Source organism: Xyrauchen texanus, chromosome 42, assembly GCF_025860055.1.
Source record: "Xyrauchen texanus isolate HMW12.3.18 chromosome 42, RBS_HiC_50CHRs, whole genome shotgun sequence".
NCBI lineage: Eukaryota > Metazoa > Chordata > Actinopteri > Cypriniformes > Catostomidae > Xyrauchen > Xyrauchen texanus.
The window spans coordinates 13,720,118-13,734,145 of record NC_068317.1 but is presented as its reverse complement, the minus strand read 5'-3'; the positions used below and the strand labels follow the sequence as shown (position 1 = coordinate 13,734,145).

General features: G+C 36.6%; 1 protein-coding gene across 1 annotated transcript in view; it reads right to left on the bottom strand.

The window, feature by feature from the left end:
• The window catches only part of LOC127634865 (arf-GAP with SH3 domain, ANK repeat and PH domain-containing protein 1-like), a 99,446-nt gene that overhangs the window by 50,461 nt on the left and 34,957 nt on the right, over positions 1-14,028 (bottom strand). The gene's annotated exons all lie outside the window — the stretch shown is intronic.

Below are 14,028 nucleotides of genomic sequence, written 5' to 3'. Positions count from 1 at the left end.
TGTGAATCAGCTTCTTGGTCTATGCTCCCTTTCCAGCAAACTCATCTTTTCTCACAATCGTAGACATCCTTTGATGGTGTCCTATGAATGTTAATCTGACAATGCGTTTATAATGCATTTACAATTGGCTAATGCATGCTCTGAAAGACAGCGGTAACATGTTTAACAACTCCAATAGTCAATAATATGTTGTGTCATGACTCATGTATATTTAGACAAATGAAGACTTTACTGAGCAAAAATCCAATATCAAAGTTTGTATGATGGTGTATATTCTTGCTATTTCTGAAAAATCTTCAGTGATGTATTATTTAGTTAAGGGATGATATGGAATTTCTGGGCTGATATTGATAACCTATAATCAACAGCTTGCTGTGGCTGATACTGATAATTTTTTGCTTTAACCATGTTAACTGGAGAGGCTAGGTAATAAGCTGATTAATACAAATTAAATTTATAAATAAATGAATAAAAAAAAACACTAATAGTAATAGCCAAAATAAGCCAGTATGAAGTGTGTTAATCATGTCCAATGATGATAGGCTAAATTGGCTAAAAGGACTATTTATTTCCGGGTCATGCTTGCATACGGTCCCGCGTAAAAAACCAAACCAAACAAAACAAAATAAAACAAAAAACCACAACAGTGCAAGCAAATCAACTAATTATTTGAACTAAAAATGTATTAACTTAATTTTGCAAAATATACCTGCCACTGATTACGGATGTGCAAGAATTGTCAACTATTTGACTAGTCATTCAACAACTGACTAGTCGATTAGTGACATCGACTAAAAAATTTTAAAGAATAAAATTAATTACTTGGTATTTAGAAACACTGATGTTCAGCCGGATATTTGATATATTTGATACATTTCTTTATTTTTATTATTATAATAATTTTTAAATAATCTGTAGTTGAAATATAAACAAGAGTTTAGCCGTTGGAATTCATTTATGAAATAAATTTAGATTAAATTTGCGGCTCATTATATCGCAGTACATTATTTCACACCTATGTAAGTTCACTATTCCACACCTGTTGTTAGGGCTATGTTATTAGTGCTTTTAGTATTATTTTTCTTGTTTTGTGCTCAGTTTATACACCCAAACGCTATCATAGATATTAATGTATATGAACGCTATCATGTCGATAGTAAGCAGTTGTTACCCACACGCTGTTCTGGTACATTATTTGGTTATTATTAGTTTTATTGATTTTACTTAATTTCTATTCACATTTATGAAGTTTTCTTGTTACAGTTCAAGACAGAAGTTTACATACACTATAGCCAAATACATTTAAACTCACTTTTTCACAATTCCTGACATTTAATCATAGAAAATATTCCCTGTCTTAGGTCAGTTAGGATATTTACTTTATTTTAAGAATGTGAAATGTCATAATAATAGTAGATAAAATAATTTATTTCAGTTTTTATTTCTTTCATCACATTCCCAGTGGGTCATAAGTTACATAAACTTTGTTAGTATTTGGTAGCATTGCCTTTAAATGGTTTAACTTATGTCAAACATTTTGGGTAGCGTTCCACAAGCGTCTCACACTAGTTGCTGGAATTCTGGCTCATTCTTCCAGACAGAACTGGTGTTACTGAGTCAGGTTTGTTAGCCTCCTTGCTCGCACAAGCTTTTTCAGTTCTTCCCACAAATTTTCCATCAGACTGAGGTCAGGGTTTTGTGATCGCCACTCCAATACCTTGACTTTGTTGTCATTAATTCATTTTGCCATGACTTTGGAGGTATGCTTGAGGTCATTGACCATTTGGAAACCAATTTGCGACAGAGCTTTAACTTCATGGCTGATGTCTTGAGATGTTGCTTCAGAAAAGCCACATAATTTTCCTTCCTCATGATGCTATCTATTTTGTGAAGTGCACCAGTCCCACCAGCAGGAAAGCACCCACACAACATGATGCTGCCACCCCATGCTTCACGGTTGTGATGGTGTTCTTTGCCTTGCAAGCCTCACCCTTTTTCCTCCAAACATAATGATGGTCATTATTGCCTAACAATTTTGGTTTAATTAGACATTTCTCCAAAAAGTAAGATCTTTGTCCCCATGTGCACTTGCAACCTGTAGTCTTGCTTTTTATGGTGGTTTTGGAGCAGTGGCTTCTTACTTGCTGAGCAGTCTTTCGGGTTATGTCGATATAGGACTTGTTTTACTGTGGATATAGATACTTGTCTACCTTGTCTACCTACCACAAACAACAAAAGGTGTTGGCAAAACGTGCATTTAAGGGTGAAAATCACTGCAGCAAACAAAGCACCACAACAATATTTTACTATCAGATTTTTCGGCTAAGAGCAATGTTCCTGCTGTTTCAGAAGTCTCTTTTTTAATGACTTTGACAGATTTGTGCACACAAAGGTTATAGTTATTAATCTTTTTAGGTTTGAAAAGCCTATCTGTTTGAGGCGGTGTGCTTAGAGTCCACAACCTATTATTAAGAAACACGTTTGATTGGGGTCTTGTGGAAATTACTCCAGCTTAATTATACAGGGCTTTATTGATCGACTAGTTGACAATGTTATATATATTCATCTGGATTGCTCATGAGATCATAACAGTGAAGCCACTGCACTGCCATATTGCTATGCCCAAACATTCCAATTGACTTAATAGGAAATCATCTAATTTCAGTGAGTAAACATTAGTCATTCAATAACCAATTTTATATCTGAAATCTGCATGTACATCCCTACAACGCAAACGCCCTAAATATGTACTTATTTAAAGTCAGGAATTTTTCCTGATTCTTGAAAGCCCAAGCAAGTTATATAAATCTATATAAAACAGTATCTACCTCTACAAAAACTTCAGTGGTGAACAGATCAACTGGATTTAAACAAATTCACTGAAACTGAGGTACGATACAAACACAGATTTTCAGACTTATTTATTGTGATAATCAAAGTGTTTGTTCAGAGTTTCACTTGATTTATGTTTATCAAAAAGTGCCTTGTTCTCGTGGTCCCTTGAATAAGAGCGCACACACGCTCTATCCCTCTTGTGAGGGGCAGCTGAGGCTCAGATGGTAGAGCTGTTGGACACTAATCGCAGGGTTGGCGGTTCGATTCCCGGCCCACATGACTCCACATGCCAAAGTGTCCTTGGGCAAGACACTGAACCCCAAGTTGCTCCCAACGTCAGGCTAGAGCCTTGTATGGCAGCTCAGCCATCATTGGTGTATGAGTGTGAGTGTGTAAATGGGTGAATGGGACATAGTGTAAAGTGCATTGGTTAAAAAAGCACAAAGGTTAAAAAAGGCGCTATACCATTTACCTCTATCACATATGCAGTGGGCACTGAGATTGAGGGAGACAAGCAAAGCAAGGCTGGTTAAAATTAAACCGATACCGTTTCGACTGGAGGACAATGAATTAAACTTATTACAAAAACAGAGCGCTTCAATAAGAAAACAAGCTAATCTTGGGCATTTAAGGTGATTTAGAAATCCTGGTCCGACTTTTTTAAAGTCCCTTTTGGGGGTAAGGACGTATTGTCACCCTAAACAAGCAGATATTACAGCTTTTCCCACTTACATTACAACTTGTGGAAAGTTTTCCTGCTTCCCTTGGTGATTGTTGTGCTGCACTGATAGACTGAACACCAGGACAGGTGAACCCTTTGACATCGCGATCCGTGTTTATCTTCTCCCTCATAATGAATAGTATCCATAACAAGCAAATCAAACATTAAACATGATCGTCACTAGAGGGTGAAATGCAACTGTCGTATCCACAGGTCGGAGTCAGTAAAACGGGGGTTTTCTACTGTCAGTCATTGACGCTCTATGAGAGGTTGGGCATACTAAGATGGACGCTCGAACACTTCCGGTGGCTTCACCTCCTGCTAGCAGTTTCACGATGCATCAGCGATTCAGTTCTATTTATATATATCAGTGCCGTCAACATAACCCACCGACTAGCCAATTTTGCACATCCTTACCACAAATATCGATTTTAGAGGGGGGAAATTAACCGATTACCTATATGGTGGCTTATTTTTAATTTTGAGATTAATTAAAAGTGCCTTTGAGGGGTACATTGATTATCAGAGACTTCTCATGGCAAACAAACTGATACAACGCTGCAATGCTATCTTTACAATAATCAAAACAAAGAGTGTGTAATGAAGTGTTTTGAAAACTTGTCTCTGTAAAACATTTGCTAAACACGCATTATTATCATGTAATGTAAGAACTTTGACTTGTTAATGGATATTATTTAATAGAAGTGAATGATTGTCACTGACTAAACCTCCCTGCCCTGTAACATACACCTGCAAACTCGATTTCCTCTCGAGTTTCCAAGTTAGATATCCGATATAAAGTGTCATTCCATTGCACTTTCCTAAGCTGAATGGTGGAAATTCAGACTCTCCGAATTGAATGGAATGCTTCATGAATCACAGCAACAACAATACAGAGCATAGCAGCTTTCCTCACAAGAGCGAACATTTGGACACACACACTTACACATACACACCAGGCGCATGTGGCAGTGTACAGCAGGTGAGTGTTTCAAACAGCTAGACAGAGCGCAGTTCAATGGAACACAATGCAGCATCTTCAAAACTGAACTACAACTTATCACGCATATTAAAACGCAATGGTTATGGCATCTCCTGTTATTTGAAAACATACTGTTCAGACGGTCACTAAAAAACTGGTGCACACTTACTAAGATTACTAAGGTAACCTGAAGGAAAAACAGAAAGAAGCGTGTTTTGCACATTCTTTCAGAGTTGGCCAGCGAATCTTCACATAATGACAAATTATGATGCATTATATTTTGATTATGCAATCTTTTGTAAATTTTGTAACATAATATTTTATAACAGCCAATAATAATAAATAGACAATACACTAGAACAACAAGACGCAATGCAACAGCCATTTGTCAGGCCTGTTATTTTATATATATATATATATATATATATACATACACACACCTAAAGGATTATTAGGAACACCATACTAATACTGTGTTTGACCCCCTTTCGCCTTCAGAACTGCCGTTGATGGAGATTTGTGGGATGCACATCCAGGGCACGAAGCTCCCGTTCAACCACATCCCAAAGATGCTCTATTGGGTTGATGGGTACATGGTGGCCATAAAGGGATGGACATGGTCAGAAACAATGCTCAGGTAGGCCGTGGCATTTAATCGATGCCCAATTGGCACTAAGGGGCCTAAAGTGTGCCAAGAAAACATCCCCCACACCATTACACCACCACCACCAGCCTGCACAGTGGTAACAAGGCATGATGGATCCATGTTCTCATTCTGTTTACGCCAAATTCTGACTCTACCATCTGAATGTCTCAACAGAAATCGAGACTCATCAGACCAGGCAACATTTTTCCAGTCTTCAACGGTCCAATTTTGGTGAGCTCTTGCAAATTGTAGCCTCTTTTTCCTATTTGTAGTGGAGATGAGTGGTACCCGGTGGGGTCTTCTGCTGTTGTAGCCCATCCGCCTCAAGGTTGTGCGTGTTGTGGCTTCACAAATGCTTTGCTGCATACCTCGGTTGTAACGAGTGGTTATTTCAGTCAAAGTTGCTCTTCTATCAGCTTGAAACAGTCGGCCCATTCTCCTCTGACCTCTAGCATCAACAAGGCATTTTTGCCCACAGGACTGCCGCATACTGGATGTTTTTCCCTTTTCACACCATTCTTTGTAAACCCTAGAAATGGTTGTGAGTGAAAATCCCAGTAACTGAGCAGATTGTGAAATACTCAGACCGGCCCGTCTGGCACCAACAACCATGCCATGCTCAAAATTGCTTAAATCACCTTTCTTTCCCATTCTGACATTCAGTTTGGAGTTCAGGAGATTTTCTTGACCAGGACCACACCTCTAAATGCATTGAAGCAACTGCCATGTGATTGGTTGATTAGATAATTGCATTAATGAGAAATTGAACAGGTGTTCCTAATAATCCTTTAGGTGAGTGTGTGTGTGTATATATATATATATATATATATAGTTATGAACATGTAATTGCCCCTTGAGTACTCAACGAGTAATTCGTCCAAGTACTCGAGAAGACAAAATTACCTTTCCCTAAAATGAACACAGAAAATAAAGAATAAATAAGTTTAAACATCAGTACTGTATGTTCAGTCAGTCAGTTGCTGACCATTTAAATAAAGAATACAAATAAAATAAATAGCTAAATAAACATCAGTATTACTGTTTAGTATCAGTGAAATGCTGACTATTTTAATAATGCCAGTCATTTAGGGGGCAGGTTGCCGTGTCAAGAGATAAACAGCAGCAGCGGTGTTACACCACATTCTGATATACAAGTTTAGAGGAACCTTTCAATGGTGGATAGCCAGACTTTTAAATATTACATTTTGTAAGTGCAACGATTGAAGGGGGTACCAAACTACGAATCCTGAACAAAACAGTTTGGTGAATACATGTTTACACATTAGCTTCCACTCAGCTGACAAGCAATAAAAGTAGCTACATGGTTAGCTAGTTAGCTATAAGCTTGTTATCATGGAGAGTAAAAGATGGACCAGCATTGCGTCTCACCAACTAGGAAACAACACAGTGTGAAATCAACACTCAACAGACACAATCCACCACCGCACCATCTGATGATCTGCAAAAAGATGCTCTGATGTTTACATTTCAATCTGCTACATTACTTACTGCACTGACAAAATATAGCTGGCAAACATAATAAACAGATGTGATATGGTTGTCAGGGACAGGGTTAAAGTTATATTAGTTATACTGAAAAGGGGAAATGATGGGGTCATTGTTTATAAATTTTTCAGTATGTATTTCACAAACTAGTTAGCAACTTACCGAAAAGACATCGCTTAACACTGCACCGCTTAACTCTGCTGGACAAACAACGTTATGACAACAATTATAACAAATTTTTTTCTGCATTATACGTTCTGAAAAAAAAAGTTTTCATATATGCGAATAGTGGTAAACATATACGCCGTTAACAATATATCGGTGAAAGTCTAATATCGGCCGACCGATATATTGACCAGGCACTAAAATCATGCACATCTAATTTAGTAGGTCTTACATGCAGATTTGAAAAAAAAAAAAAATTTTTTAATTGAACAATAGAATAAGATACCTGGAAGTGAAGTATGTATTATTTATAATATAAATATGGCAAGCAAATAAAAAAATTATGCATTGGCAATTCTTGAAACTTACTGGCAATTTTTTTGGTGCATAACATATCTGCCACTGATATATTGTGAGCACCTCTATTCAGTTTTAATCCAATTACATGAAAACATTCACTGTGTCCTGTAAGCATGTCCAGAACCAGATAAGCGTGGGTTTGGGTTCTGCATTAAAATATACTATTGCACTCTGCACTGTTACTTTTCCTAAAAGCAGAGATCCTGGAAGTCCACCAAGTTCTCTCTACATATGAGCAAATGTTTTTAGACTTATTTTACATCCCATCCAACACTGGAGTCAGGCAGAAAATGTGGGAATGTGACAAAGAACGAAAACAATGTATTTAGCTTCAAAGGTCTCTGGCAGGTTGTGAATTTTCAGTCCACTACATTTTCCCACTGCTCCAGCAAACACATTTCCAAAAGAACATTAGAAAAAGTTAAAAACGTTTCTTTATGCAAATCTGCTGCCAACCCCTCTGGGTTTTATATGTTATGGGCGTTCACAGCATAGTTTTGCTTTTACTTGCATTCCAGTCTGTGTGCATGTGTAAGACAGGAAATGAGTGTGGAAGAAGAGGCAAAAGAAGAGTTTTATAAAGGCAGCAGTCATGCCAGTAACCTCTTTTTGCTCTGTAAACAACAACATTTTCCTTGCATAATGGACAGGCAGGTTATATGTTCCATCTAGTGAATTAAATTTCATTTATTTACTGTACGCAAGGAAACTAATGTGTTAAATGAGTTAGAGCCAGAATAGTCTGTTTTATAATAGTAACTCTGAATGAATTAAGCAGGGATATAGGATGTAAACACTCATGACAGTTAGCATGTACCAATGTACTGCATCCTTTAAGACCAAAACACATTTATAAACCACATCCTCTCTTTAAAATAACCTTTCGAAACACACCTATAGAAAGTAAAATCATTAAGTAAAGAAGTTATATTTAGAGCTGGGTGCCAACATGTGCATTAACAAGGTACTAAACACTCTTAAAAACGCATGTTGGACCGAAGTTTTGATTTAAATGGTTTATGTATTGTAGACACTGCTGAAATGGTATGCTAATTTATGCAAGACTCTCTTATCCAAAGCAAATTCCATTGCATTCAAGGTATTCAAACTAGTGAACAAGCTTTCTTTTAATTGCAACAAGTGTGAACAATATGTTCCTGTATCAGTCACATGATGTGACCACTGATACTTTTCCAAAGCCTGTTGATACTACACCATACCAGAACTTCTACACAAATGTTGTACAGAGCCAACAGTCTATATAAAAAGATAATTATAAATGTCAGCTGATTTGTGATCAGGTGTTCTACAGATTTATTGACAGCTATAAACAAACTCATCCAGCGTGACTTGGATTTGAGCCATTTATGGTTAAGATAAAAAAAAAAAAGTATGCATTATCTATTTCCTGTCTTATCATCAACTGAAAAAAGGAGCAGCAAGACCATAGTAATTATTATTTTTTTTTAGGTATTTTTATGTTAATGGAAACCCTTCTGGCCCTAATGCCATGACAAAAAAAAAAAATAAAAAAAGGAAGAACTGGCATATTAAAATTCTGCAAAACCACAAACAAACTGTTAAAGTGGAACAAAGCCTGTTCTGGCATAAATCTAAAGCTGGAAAATCTGTCACCTAGACTTCTGAGACTGAAGCCACAAATGCTTTAAATCAGAGAGCATCCGAGTGGAACAGTAGAGGGAGGGACCAGCACGATAAAACGCCACATCACATGGAAAACATTATTCTACACATTATCTCCATTTCTTTCTGCATATAGCACCCCAACAGTTCTCAAACAGTCAAGTCCAGTCCTGTCAAGAGAGCATAATACAGAGACTATCACTGTTTCAATGTGAAGCATGTACATGAAAAGTAACCTAAAGCTTCAGGAAAAAGGCCATTATATAGGCTAGTGGTAGTAACGCTGTTTCTCAAACTATAGTGGGCAGCCTGTGGTTCCAGCTATATTCTTAAACCAGTAACTGTAGAGAGCTCAGAATACAACCCTACTGTCATGGCCACAGTGACCTACATTTCAACCTCACAAATGCACAAAACACAAATACACAGATTAACCAGTCAGAAAAAAGCATGGAAATTACATTATATACACATTAGGGATTTTAAAGATCATTTTTACAATTAATTAAACAATACTGCTGAGCAACATGTAGACATACTGTAGATCCATAGACGGTTTCAATTGCTTGTAAAGCTGGAAAAAAAAAACAAGCATGTTGTGTGTCTAGGGGCCAAATGAATAATCCTCTAACAAAGAGAGAGCTAGCTAAACTAGCCTGTGCTATACTATAGCTTAAAGAGGTAGCTAGCGCTTCTGGATCCTGTGGTGCAGCCTCAAGGCGAGCAACAACCACCACCACTAGCGTCTCCACCCTGATGCTAAATTCAGCGTGAGGCTGAAGCAGCCTCAGTCTGAAGATCATCCTCCTCCTCACTGAGAGCCACGCTAATGCTAGCTGACTCTTTTTACGCCCCAAGCATTAGTATGCCTGCCTGATTGAACCACAACTGCATCGTACAACCAAAAGTAATGCTAGCCAGCCATCCAGCAACACTGTAGGAACAGAGTGAGCCACAAACTATTACATTCAGTAAAATGGATGTGAGATTAGAAGGAAATAAAAACTAGGGATGAAAATCTATTTTCGAATCGTTGTATAAGACTACTACAAAGCTCCAAGTCTTTCTATTTTGGCAGATTCAAATTAGTCAGGAAAATAAATCTTAAATGTCAATTCCCGACCCAAATCAAGACAGTTTAAAAATATTAAATATGTTTTGCTTTAGCGTACAGTTCCAGTGAAAAGAAAACATTGTCAGTTAGGGCTGGAAGAAATGGGCAAAAATGTTATCACAATATTATATTTTTTTATACCATTCAATATATCATGAAATACATTTCATAAAATTAATGGTGGAGAAAAGGCAACCCACATGCTTGTTAGACCTCAAGAATGAATGTAAACACCAGACAGTAAGCTAGTGTACCTTTAAAGTATACTTAGTTTAGGATTTAATCCTACAAAAGGTGTGCAAACTCGATTCGATGATATTACACCAATTTCACCATCTTAAGCAGACGTTGGACTCCTCTGAAAGACCTTCTTGTGAAGTGCCACACTCCTGCTCAGACGGTGGTGGTAATGCACTATAAGCTGGATTGCCAACCAAAAATAACCATCACAACAAGAAATACTTTCTTGCCTGTGACAGCGCTAATGGTCATGAAAAAATGCTTAAATCGTACATACAGAAAATAAATAGTAATGGTCTTAATGCTGGAGTTGTTGTTCAGTTGGTAGCTGTATTGCATTGTCAGCGCTATCTTGTGCGTTACACAACAATATCATATTAGCAAGATAGATAGTTCTATTGAGCCTCATTGCCTGTTTCCATTACAGCAGGGTGAGGTAGCAGTATTTTAAAATACAGTATTTAAATATGATTAGAACTAAACGTCATGAATAAAATAAAAAATAAAAAAAATCACGTTTTCCCAATACTAATCAAGACTAAAAATATTCAATATAATTTGCTTTTGAGCTGTAGTTTGAGTTCCAATTAAAGAAAACAGTCAAAGCAGTATTTTTGTATGGCTTTTGCTAAATGTCATGAAAATCTTAAATGTTGATTCCCAACCCTAATCAAGACTGCATAAAATATTAAATAGAGGGCTGGATGTGAAAATGTGAAACAAAATTTGCTGGAAAGAACAGGTCATACAAAGCAAACGTGGGCAAACTGATCAAATCATTTACGCTTTCATGGTTAAGCCAACCAGTCTAGCCAAGATGGTCTACCAGCTCCAACCAGTTTGACCTTAATGTAACCAGCTGATCAACAATCTAAACCACCTTAGTCCAGCTGATAACAAAAAAGCTTCAGCCAGCCAGAAACCACACAAGCGGCTAGGCTGCCATCAGAAGCTGGTTTTAGCAGGATTTTCCAGAAATTCAGTGTTACATAAAAGCTAATACAAACCACTCATGACATTATTATTTTATTTTTATTTTGTTTTTCAAATTCAGAGACGATACTGCCATCAATTTGGAAGACTATTGGTCATTCAGAGAAAAAAAATTACAAAAAAATTAAAATAACAGCTATTCAACATTCATGTAGTTTAATTCCCAAATATCTATGACTAATTGAGAGCTACCATTTGCAACTTGATTAGCTTTAAATTAATCTAATCTACCTAAATGTGGCAAACTAACATGGCATCTGTGGTTCAGGGACTGTGGACGCAATGGGTTAAAACAAAACAGTTAACAGGGAACAACAGATGAAAGCATAGGAACTCTCTTAATGTAATCAGCAGGTATCAAAATTAAATGTCAGTCTTGACTTCCCTGGTGTCGATTATGAAAGACAAGAAAAAGCGCAGCAGTTTTTACTTGCATGTTCCTCTTTTAAATTGAGCATGATGGAGAGTGATGTTTAAGCCTGTAAAAGTTCACGCACTTATCTCTTCATAAGCCTCTAAAAAAAAAAAAAAAGAGCACACCAAAGCTGCAGAGATAAACCTCAAAGCACTCCCAAAACACAATTAAAAGGACAGCTATTACCCAAATCTCCATATCAACTGAGACGGATTCTGAATTTTTATTTAAGCCTTTTCACTATGGTATTGCGCATTTGACATTTTCTGAGGAAAAGTGAGTGGTGTTTGCCCATGCATAACTCGTTGGCATGATGGTAGGGTGTAGTTTGGGGTTGCAAGGAGTTTCCATCTTGTCACTTAGGTGTTTTGAGTGCATTGTTAAATAGATGTTAGGTGGTTGCTTACTGGCCCAAGTCAATGGCCAGAGGCCCAAGGCGATTTTATTGTGCCCTTCAAGTTTTATATCAGAATTACGAGTTCCAAGCACATGAATGACCCAGCAAAGTCGTATTTATAAGTGGGAAACTCAGAATTGCTTGATACCCAAGTTTCTGAGTTGTTGACATGAAAAATAATTGAAAGCAATGATTTTGCAAAGTTGTTTTATGTTCCGTGCTTTATTTCAATAATATGAATATGTTATATGTGACAGTCAACTAATGACTCATCGTTTGTGGTTATAATTCATTTATAATTTGTTAGATGACATGCATTAATAAATCATATATATGTTGCATATAAGTGATGCAGCTTTATCCTCTTTATGTTTATTCACTGGTACAATAGAAAAAGAGCTTTTGGTGTCATTATTTTCTACATGTCGTAGTTATGAATGCTCAACTCTGAGGTACAAGCTTCCCAGGTGCACTTGAAGGCATACGCTACACAAAGTGAAAATTGAAAGTCTGATTGCTTAGAGATGTCTCAACAAACATGATTGAAAGTTTGAAGCATTATTCATGTCTGTAGCACAAACATTTTGGACAAGTTTTCATGATGAAGCTTAATACTTAAGCTTAAGTATTTGTTCAAATCTTTGACCTCAAATATAAGCAGCAATAATAATGATGTTTGCAATGACGTTTGCAAGCACCGCTAATTAGGTTTACTGTAATCTCAATGTCAGATAATGTATGTCCAGAAAATAATGTCCGGACACAATCTAATCTTGCTAGATTGGTTAATGCTAAACAAGTGCCAGATAGACCTCTGAGCAACAGCAGCTCTAAATCATGCTTCCCATTAGCTCCATCTGTAATGTCTGCCTGTAAAATATGACCTTATAACCAGCAGTGCATCCAGCAAATTACTTTCACAATATGCCCAGCAATATTTGTGCTAAATAGAAATAGAAGGAATATGCCTCAGGCTCCATTCTTTAAGACATAGTTGAATTGACAAGGGTAAAATGATCTTGGATCTGAAAATCTTTAAAGAACTTGTCACTCTTCTTGGCTTTAGACTACATCCTATTAAAATCACAGAAGGCTTGGCAGAACATCGATTTTGCTAAATTGCCGTCCAAAGGCAACACCTCAACTGGATCTTCAAGTGGAAAGGCAGTATGACCAATATCTTATATTTCAGTAATTTTATATCATGATAGCGGTATAAATCATACTAAAGCTATTATTCCTGGAAATTCAACAAAAACCTGGTTTATATTCACAAAATAACCATGCGTTTATATCTACATTGGATAAACTAATTTTAAGAATTAAGAATTAAATACTTTATAAATGAAAGGTGTGTCATCTCATTTAACTATATCCATCAAGTTTTTAATTGGAACTTGATGGATGCAAACCAAAAGATGAGTATTCATACAAATGAAATGCATGTTTACATGCACACCAAAATGCTGATGACTGCCAAAAATCAGTTTATTAAACAAATCTGACAAGGCATGAAAACTGCATTTACATGAGACTTGAAATCATTGTGTTATTCTGTGCTTTCAACATCAAAATGTTAAGAGGCATGCACACATAACTTGCACACATTGGAAGAGCTAGAAGGAACGCTGGTAAAGGTGTTAACATGCGAAGCAAAATCGGGGTAATGGGCAAAAATCAATGTGTTACCCTGATAAAGGAAAAATATTTAAGTTATTTACAGCACCTTAAATGTTGTGGGTTTAATAAGCATAAACGGTGTAAGAATGTGCATGTAAATGCATTCATTAAAAAAATGAATGAGCAGTCATAAAGCAACTTCACATCACATTTAAAAAACAAAAGACTGAAAAACGGTAAACCCAATTTTATAAAACACAAAGTTACGACTCTTCTGATTGAACGAGCAAGTTCTGCCAACTAAAAGATTTGAAAATGTATGTAAAGTGGTATAAATGGTATGTGAGAAATGGTCTCTCTACCGGTTCCTATATTTCTACCATGCACAGT